This window comes from Nycticebus coucang, chromosome 10 (assembly GCF_027406575.1).
Source record: "Nycticebus coucang isolate mNycCou1 chromosome 10, mNycCou1.pri, whole genome shotgun sequence".
In the NCBI taxonomy this organism is placed as follows: Eukaryota; Metazoa; Chordata; class Mammalia; order Primates; family Lorisidae; genus Nycticebus; species Nycticebus coucang.
The window spans coordinates 112,959,885-112,969,213 of NC_069789.1; the positions used below are offsets into that span (position 1 = coordinate 112,959,885).

The window sequence follows — 9,329 nt, forward strand, 5'->3', positions numbered from 1 at the left end:
AGGTGTTCACTCAGTTCCAGTCCCACCTTTAGTTTATTTTATGGGTGAATGGAACAACACTGTGGGAGTTTGTTTCTGACCCTGCTAGATTCTTCTGCAGAGGAGAGGCTGATTTGAGTTCCCAGAACCTGTGCTTCAGGCCCTGTCTTTAGTCCTGCGGGTTTGTATTCGCAGTACAGTCAGTTGTCGGCTTTAGCCTGTTGGCCTCCTTTGTCTATAGGCTGGTGATCCCCTGAAGGCCAGGTGCATCTTAGGCTCAGTAAAGTGGTCCTCTGGATCAGTCCCACCCTAGGAGTTTCCCTGCTCTGCGGGTGTGTTTTCTAGTCCCCGTGTTCCACCCAGGTCAGTGCCGTCTCAGGCAAACCCTTTACTCACAGGGCCTGTGTTTCAGTCCCAGGTCTGTTCCATGGTGGTTGCCATCTGAGAATCTGCTCAGCCTCATCTGGTTGCCCAGGAAGACAGGAGGAGAGGCTCTGGGATATCTGGGGGTGGGCCTTGTTATTGCTGAAGACGGCTATTGCTCTGCACCTCGGGACACCACCGCTCCAGTGTAATTCCCTCTTAGCTGACCGTTGTCTTCTCACTGCTTTGCTACAGAGTCAGCACTGGCCAGCTGCAGTCCAGGTCCTGTCTGCACCTCTCGAATGTTCACCCAAGAATCTGGACTCCTGGGGGGGCAGGCCTCCAGATCACGGAGTGAGAGTGGAGGGGAGTGTTAGGAGCTCAGAGTTGCAGGTCATAACACCAAGCTCATTGAGACCAAATGAACAAATAAACAGATACAAAGGTTACCAGGCACACGGGCCCATAGATACAGAGACAGACGGAAACACATAGACATACAGGTAACAGCCATGACAACAGCAATATAAGAACAACTGCAATAAATATAGTGAAAATCATAAAATAATTGAAAGAAAGGAAAAACAGAGAGAAAAAAGTGGTGTTACTAGGAATGTTAAATGAGAAAAAAGAAGAAATTAAAATTAGAAGACATAGAAATAAAAAATATATCTATATAGAAAGTAATAATAAAAAATTATTGAAATCTCCTCTGAGAAAATGGTGAGGAAAAAACAGACAAAAACAGAACACACACGCAAAAAAAACCACGAAAACCAAAAAGAAAACAAAACAAAGGAAAAAAAAGGCACCAACTACAAAAATATTCTTGCGTGTAGAAATATACCTATATATATATATCTATATGTCTGCTGTAGGGATCAACTTTCGTAGGAATATATTCATACTGCAATATACTTTCTGGACACCAGGTGGTGCTGTGAGTGGTTCCGAGTCTTGTACCTGATTTACAGTTTATACTGTTACCATGGTAACCACCTTCCATAGCTGATGGCCATTTTGGAATTTCTGTAAAAGTTTGTTGCCTAAGAATTGTGTAACCTCGGCTGTTCTTTTCCAGATAGCACTTGTGGCTGACCTTCCCACTCAGTGCAGGTGTCCATGCTTCTTAAGTCTTTCCACTCTGTTCCCAGGTTCTCCTGCAAACTGGCAACTGCAATTGGCTGTAGGGGGAGTGGTGCTGAGTTTGCCCGGTGGTTGGCGGGTTTGCGGTTTTACCTGCTGTAGCTGGATCCTGGGGCTGAAGCCAAGTTCGCAGCTTTAGCAGCCAAAGCTGGTCCATGGTTTCAGTAGCTTCCCGGCTTTAGCGGCCAAAGCCGGTCCGTGGCTTCAAGCTGGTTCCCGTGGTTGGAGCATTCTGGGGACTTATTCTAGGTTTTGTGGTTCACAGTTTCCCTTTTGGATCAGCGCCCACTAGTTCGCTGCACAGCCTAAACCGCCAGCCCCCTCCAATGCCTGGGGGAAAGGTGCCCGCCCTTTTGGGTAGTTCAAAATGTCTGTTTCCCGGGCAGGATACCTTCCCTTCAATTGTCCAACAGTTTGCTGAGCTCCCCGTTGTTTTGAGTGGCTCTCCTTTCAGATGCCTCCCTCAGTTCAGGAATAACTATTTCTCAATGGGGTTTTGTCAGCATTTACAAGCTGCTGACCTCCATAGTGGAGGGGCCTGCTGGCCCACATGGCCAAGCAGGGAAGAATCTCTACAACAGAGTCTGTGATTTTAAATTACCCCTCATATATAGCAATCTGCCAGTTCGCTGGGTGTCTCCAGTTGTCTGTCCACGCCAGTAATCCACACACAGGGAAGGTCCAGACTGCCTTTCCTCTCACCTGATGGCTTGGGAGAGGTGGGCTACACGTCCATCCTGTCCGCCATCATGCTCTGCCCCCCCAACTCTAAAAATTCTACAAGACAATGTTGGAAAAACTCTTGTACACATGAGCTTCAGGAAAGCATTAATGAAGATAACTCAAAAACAATCATAGCAACAGGAAAATAAACAAGTGGGATTTGATCACATTGGAAATTTTCCTGATAGCCAAGGACACAATCAACAGAGTAAGGAGACTGGCCACAGAGTAGGAGCAAGTATTTGCATGGGCTGTTACCCAGAATCTACAAAGAACTCAAGCAAATTAACAAGAAAATAATTCAAACAACCTCTTTACAAACTCTGACAAAGACATGCACAGAACTTTTCACAAGAAGATTATCTAATGGTCAAGGAGCACAAGAAAGATTTCTCAATGTCTATTCATTTGGGAAATGCGAATCAAAACCCCAACGTGATATGACCTAACTACAGTGCAAATGTCACTATTCTAAAATTGCCATAACAGCTCAACTTCACCTGGAACTTTTCCTAATAAATACAAACAATGTAACCTAATCATTTATACATTCATATTAATCTGAAAACAAATTCCTATACCAACAAACATTAGTGTGGATATGGAGAGAAAGGACACTTACACACTATTGGTGGGACTGCTGTAAAGTAGTCCAGCCTCTGTGGAAAGCAGTACGGACATAGCTCAAAGAACTAAAACGACAAAGACCATTTGATCCACCAATCTCACTACTAGGTATTTACCCAAAGCAACAAAAGGTTATTATATCATAAAGATACTTCCACTCTAATGTTAATAGCTGCACAATTCACAATTGCAAGGATCTGGAAACTACCCAAATGTTCCTTTAATACATGAGAGGATTAATACAATGTAGTATTTGTGTGCCATGGACTGGAGACCATTCTTCTAAGTAAAGTGTCACAGGAATGGAAGAACAACCACCACATGAACTCAATGCTACATTGGAACCAGTTGATCCACACTTATGTAGACGTACAGAAGTAAGAAGAATCAAGTATGTGGGAGGGAAAGGGGGCCTTGGGTTAATTCACACCTAACAAGTATAATGCACAATTTCTGGGATGAAAGGCACATCAGTAACTTTGACCAGAAATATACACAACAAACTATGTAACCAAAATGTGTGTGCCCCTGATATATTCTGAAATTTAAAAAACAAAAGCCTGAAAGTAAAGAATAAAAGTAGAGAAAGAAAAATACAGTCTATATGTTTCATTAGGTTATTAAATATGAAATGTCTGATATAAAGACATAGTTTATTGTATCTCCAACAAGAAACAGTTCATTGACTCAAAGTATGTACCTAATCCATCTACACAGTTCTCTCATCTTAAAGGCAGCGTTTTTATTTCAGCAGCAAAGAAGCCTGAAGAGGGACTGAGAATTAAATCGTAGAAGTCATTATCTAAAGCTTCTACAGAATTGACTATTTTCCCCTGCAAAACGTGTTCCAAAGCCTGGAGGAAGTGGTTTTCAGTTGGCACAAGGTCTGGTCAACATGATGGATGACAGTTTCCATGTCCAGCTTCTGTAGTTTGAGCAGCACTGTTTGTGCAGCATGTGGTTGAGCACTGTCGTATAAGATGATGGACCTGTTTCTATTGACCAATTGTGGCTTTTTAATAGCAAATATCCACATTATTATTTCTCTCAACTGGTTGCAGTAGGTATGGGTTCAGTTGACAAGGTTTCATGAAGTTGTAGTGGGTAATATGAGTGCTGGACCACCAAACAACACCATTATGCTTTTTTTGTTGTTGTTGCAGTTTTTGACCGGGGCTGGGTTTAAACCCTCCATCTTTGGTACATGGGGTCAGTGCCCTACTCCTGTGAATCACAGGTACTACCCCACCATTAACTTTTTGATAAATATTCAGTTTTGGACTGCCTTTGTGCACTTCATTATTATCCCATCATTGTGTCATATGATTGCAATTGTCACAAAGAATTGATTTATCACGTGTAACAATAAGATGTAGAAATGATTCACCTTTATGTCATAACAGCAAAGCAAGACAAGCTTTGAGATGATTCCTTCTCTGGTGCTCATTTAATTCATGTGAAAACCATCTATCCACCTCTTTTATCTTGCTGTTTGGTTCAGATGTCCTAGTATTGCTGGAATAGTAATGTCCAACCTTGCTGCTAAATCACACAGAGGTTGAGATGGATTCACTTCCACCACACCTTTCACTTCATCATTATACACCTTGGGCTCAGGTCATCCAGATGGCTCATTTTCAAGAGTAAAGTTACCAGAAGAAAACTCCTGAAACCATTGACATACAGACCGCTAATTAATCATAGCCTTTCCAAACACATTGTGGATATTTGAGCTTTCCGCACTGCATTGGTTCCACGATGCTACTCATATTTGAAAATGTCATAAATTTTTGGCTTATCCATGGTTGCACAAAAATTTCTCCAAAAAGAATTTGAATGATAATCACAAGTCAATTTTTACATTTGAACACAAAAGGTTGTACCTTTGTATTCCAAAGAAACAAGAGGTATCACAATTAAAGGGGAGAGATGCCAACTATCAAACTAACACATCAGGTAGTTAAGGAAATTGAACACTTTTTAGTTAATAAGCTAATGACAAGTAATCAATCAATACATATATATGAAATAAAAGAGATTTGATGTTAAAGAAGTGTGTTATTTTTGAAATTAGTTTTATCTTAATGCAAAATTTACAATTCTTACATGTAATAATTCAATGCTATATTTGTTAGATAATAAACATAATCTGATTGTTATGCACATACACGGACACACACACACGCACATGTTCATAGGCAAATATTTATAACATGCAAATATATGTGTAAGTGTACATCCACTCTGTTTTAAACTGAGTACTTCAGAAAGGCAGGTATATTCTGTGGGGAGGAGGAAACAAAGACTTGAACACTGAGCTGAAGCTGATCATTTACACATTTCTTACAAAATCAGGAGGGATTTGATACCTTATCCAGGCAACACAGTGCCTGCACACACTGGAATCACAGGTGATGAGCAGACAGGGGCTGACAGCTGGGAAACATCCAGCAGCAATTGCTGTAGCGTTCACCAAGAGCAAGCTGGGGTAATCAGTGAGAACCACACAAACTTGAACGATGTGAGAGAGGGTGTAAAAATAGACAAAGGTGCTCACCAAGACAACAATGGTTTTACTAGCTTTAGATTCAGGAGATGATCTGGAGGAGACATTAGGCCTATGAAAGTGTCTCATCTTCTCCTTGTGCCTATTCAGGACCAAAACCATGAAGCTGCTGGCCCAGAGCATGAGGCCCAGACAGACAACATCTGGCAATGACAACAGTGCTGCATTCAGTATGTTGGTGGTTTTGTCATTATGAACTCCAGAACAGTATCCCAAATCTCTGCAGCTTGTGAAGTTTGCATTGTTCCATTTTCCTGTCACAAACAAGGGAAAGAAGCTATTTACAAGCATGTACAGGATCCAGCTTAGGCACATGGAGGGCCCAGTGTACTTGGGAGCTCTTCCTTTAAGCTCTGCCAACCTGGTGTTCTTGGGGCTGATCATGATGGCCTGGAAGACACTCAACAGGCTGGTGCTGCCAATGGACACTCCTCTGCCCACTCTGTGAAGATAGAAAAGAAGTTTGCATCCAAAGTCACTGAGGAAATCCTTCAACCCCAAAGCTACCATTGTCCGGGGCACTGCTTTACAGAGGAGGATGCAGAAATTGGCTACAGTCATGTGCTTAATGAACATGTCTGTGAACCGCATCCTGTATCCAGAAAAGCCCAGTGGCAGATACTGATAAGGTAGAGATTCCCTAGAATTCCCACCACAGTCTGTGATAAGAAGATGACTCCTATTGCCACATCACTGGCAGTCATCCTGTCAGCGGGGCCTTCTGAGGTGGAGTATCCTGCAGGGGAAGATGAGGCAGGGGCCACATGGGTGATGGGAATTCAAATTCTGTACCCTCCTTTGACCATTAATTCCCCCAAGAAGTATGTGTTCATGTCTTTATTTTGCTAAGAGGATCCCAAGATCAATGTAAATATTGAGAGAGAAGAAATAGTATTGAAATCCGTTCTACAAGAGCAGTAACAATGAAACTTCTTCATTTCTCACAATGCAGGAAGCAGGCAGGGCTGTCACTTTATTCCTAAAGATGGGAGAACTCAGCCATCCACAAGTTCAATACTTGTCTAAATTAGCATGCTGATTAGAGATCAACTGGGCTCTTTAGCTGTCTGACTAGTCAAAAAAGGAGAGAGAGAGAGACAGACAGAGACAGAGAGAATAGCTTGTTTAGGGAATTTTTCCAAATAACTCAGATGTATATTTGGATGTCTTTTAACTCCCTGTCATTTAGTTCTACATTGGTGGTAGTTTGTGCATTTGGTTGCAACACATTTCCATTTGTTTGTAAAGGTTTACTTAGGGGCCAATATCAATTGCCAGGGTATCTTCTAGATATATTAATAAATGTGATGTTCTGATGGCAATTTATCAATAATACTGCAGAGAACAGCCCCATTACTAGTTATGGGTAGTGAGTGCAATCATGGGTCGATATGAGGGTAGGTACAGAAAACTTCATTTGCTTTAGGCACAGGGAACCAGAGCAATAGCACCTGTATTAGGAATTATTAAATAATCCTTTATCATGAACTAATCTTGGTACATAAAATATGATACAATACTAGTTAAAATAGTGAGAGTGGAAATATTAATTTTAGATCATATACTTATGCATTTATTAATACTGTAATAGATAGTGACATAATAGATAGCAAAACTATTATTAATGATGTGAGATATCAAATGATGTTAAAGTGGAAGTCATAGCTAAAACTATGAGAAAATTTAAAGACTAATATATGGGTCGTAGTTAGAATGTATATTTTAAGATAATTGTCTAGAGCAATTTTAATTTCATACCAAACTTGAACAGAAGGCAGAGAGATTTCCCATATAAGCCCTGAGCATGCACGGAGTCTCCACTATCAAATTCCTACACCAGTAAGGCACAAATGTTATAATTAATGAGAATATTTTTAAACAAGTGACAAGATGATACAATCCTGACACCTGCTGTCAGAGATCCATGATTATTATGTCAACTTGTTCTTAACTGTTCCTTCCCTAACACTTGGAAGATAGGCAGCCCCAGCAACATATTCAGACTCTAATATTTACACAATGGACACAGTTACTGTCCCATGAATTGTATCTCACACCCAGAATTAGAGAAAAATCTTTCTATTCAAGTCATTGCCATTGAAGTACACTTTGCATCAGGATGATCTTATTCCTATAAATTCATCTCACTCTCCATTATAAGCATTAAGGGATTATAGGGAAAACTTTGCAGTAGGCTAGGCAGAAGAATGATGTCATAAATTTTATTTTTGCAGATGTGGCTTTATGTACTTATTTTATACTCCTACACTTTGCATTTGAAAGATAATTATTTTAAAGCATGTAATTTTGAGAAATAAAAGTTGGATATCTGCAAAGTATACCTCATGGTGATTTGATATTCAGATGCATTGTATAGTAATTACTAGATCAAACATATCTATCATCACCCATAGTTCCTGTGGCAGGAACATATCTATCATCACCCATAGTTCCTGTGGCAGAAGAGTGAGTTAGGAACTTCTAAAATTTTCTCTCTATAAATTATCATATAAAAAATACAGTATTTTGCAATGCAGTTTCCATAATATTTTAGAACGCAGAGGTTATTCCTCTTATAACTGAAATTGTTCACCCTTTTGGAATGACATCTTTAAGCACCTTAAATGTTATGTTTCTTTATCATTTTAATTAAGCAATAAAATCCCCACCAGTGAGGCTTATTAAATCTAATTAGGCATCATCAGTATGGATGCAGGGTCTAGAACAACTATTTCATTTTTACCAGCTGCATCTATTCCCCACATATTTTGTCCCCTTCCTGAGTGGCCTAGACACTCAACCAGTTTCCCTCCAGGAAAGTCCCCTTCTCTGACATGATCATTTAAACAGACCCTTGATCTGGGTTTTTCCTTACAGACTCTGCCCGTCACACACCCTGCATCTTCTCTATGCCAGGATGATGGGCTCAGTCAGACGGTCACAAGCCAGTACTTGTGTGGCGGGGAGGCAGCCAGACCCTAGATATGGGTTGAGCTTCAGTGACCTCACCTCTCTTCAGAGTAGCAATTATCATTTCACCTGGAGCATCCATGGGCGGGTAACTTTGGAAGCTGAAAATACTTCTGGAAACATGGTTCCCAGTTGCGGGTTGTTAAAAACTATTACCCATCTCTAGCTAGCAACCGCTAAGTAAAACTGAGTCTTTTCAAGAGGCTCTATGTTCTCCATGATCCCTGGAAGCAGGTCATGTCTCATAGGAGAGCAGGAATTACTGAGGTCTGTCATGTGAGGGATTGGCAGTGAAGTGTGTATGTCCCATTATGTTCTTTGCTTCCCTTAAAAGATTTTCTATCCAAATCTAGTTCTTTTCTTATCTTCATTTTACTGAGTGGCACCACCTTTGAATTTGTTAATAGTGTAGCAAGTCCAAATTTGCCAAAGTTGCTGCAGGATATCCATTACATTAAGAGAAAACTGTTGGGGGAGGGAAAGTGACTTTTATCCTCAAAGCCAGGAAACATAGGAGATTGTGCACTACTGTCCTGAAGAACCATCTTCAAGTTCTATGAAAATTGGACTCCTACAATTTTAAGAGCGACTTTACTAATAAATGCAATTAATGTAACTTGGTTCTTTGTACACTCAATGAATTCCCAACAATAAAAAATAAATAAAAATAAATAAGAAAATTGGATTCCTTTTATGTTAAGAGGTGATGGGTATTATAAGAGGAAGGTGAGTGTCAGGTAATTGCCCCAGAGAAAGCCTCTCCCCCAGTAAAGCCTCTTCTGCTTTCTACAGACCAAGATTAACTATCTCACTCTTAAAGTTACAGCTACCCGCTGAAATTTTCAAACTTATGGCCTTCCCCTTACGCCTCTTCCAGCCAGGGCAGTAACTCCTTATTGGGTATTCTATCATCCCATCACCATTCTAAGACTTCCCCTAATCGAGCCTATATAGC

The 9,329-nt window shown here is 40.6% G+C and overlaps 1 pseudogene; it reads right to left on the reverse strand.

Moving 5' to 3' along the window:
• The window catches only part of LOC128596551 (protein LSM14 homolog A-like), a 28,670-nt pseudogene extending 22,675 nt beyond the window's left edge, over nucleotides 1-5,995 (reverse strand).
• Nucleotides 5,996-9,329: the final 3,334 nt, after the last annotated feature.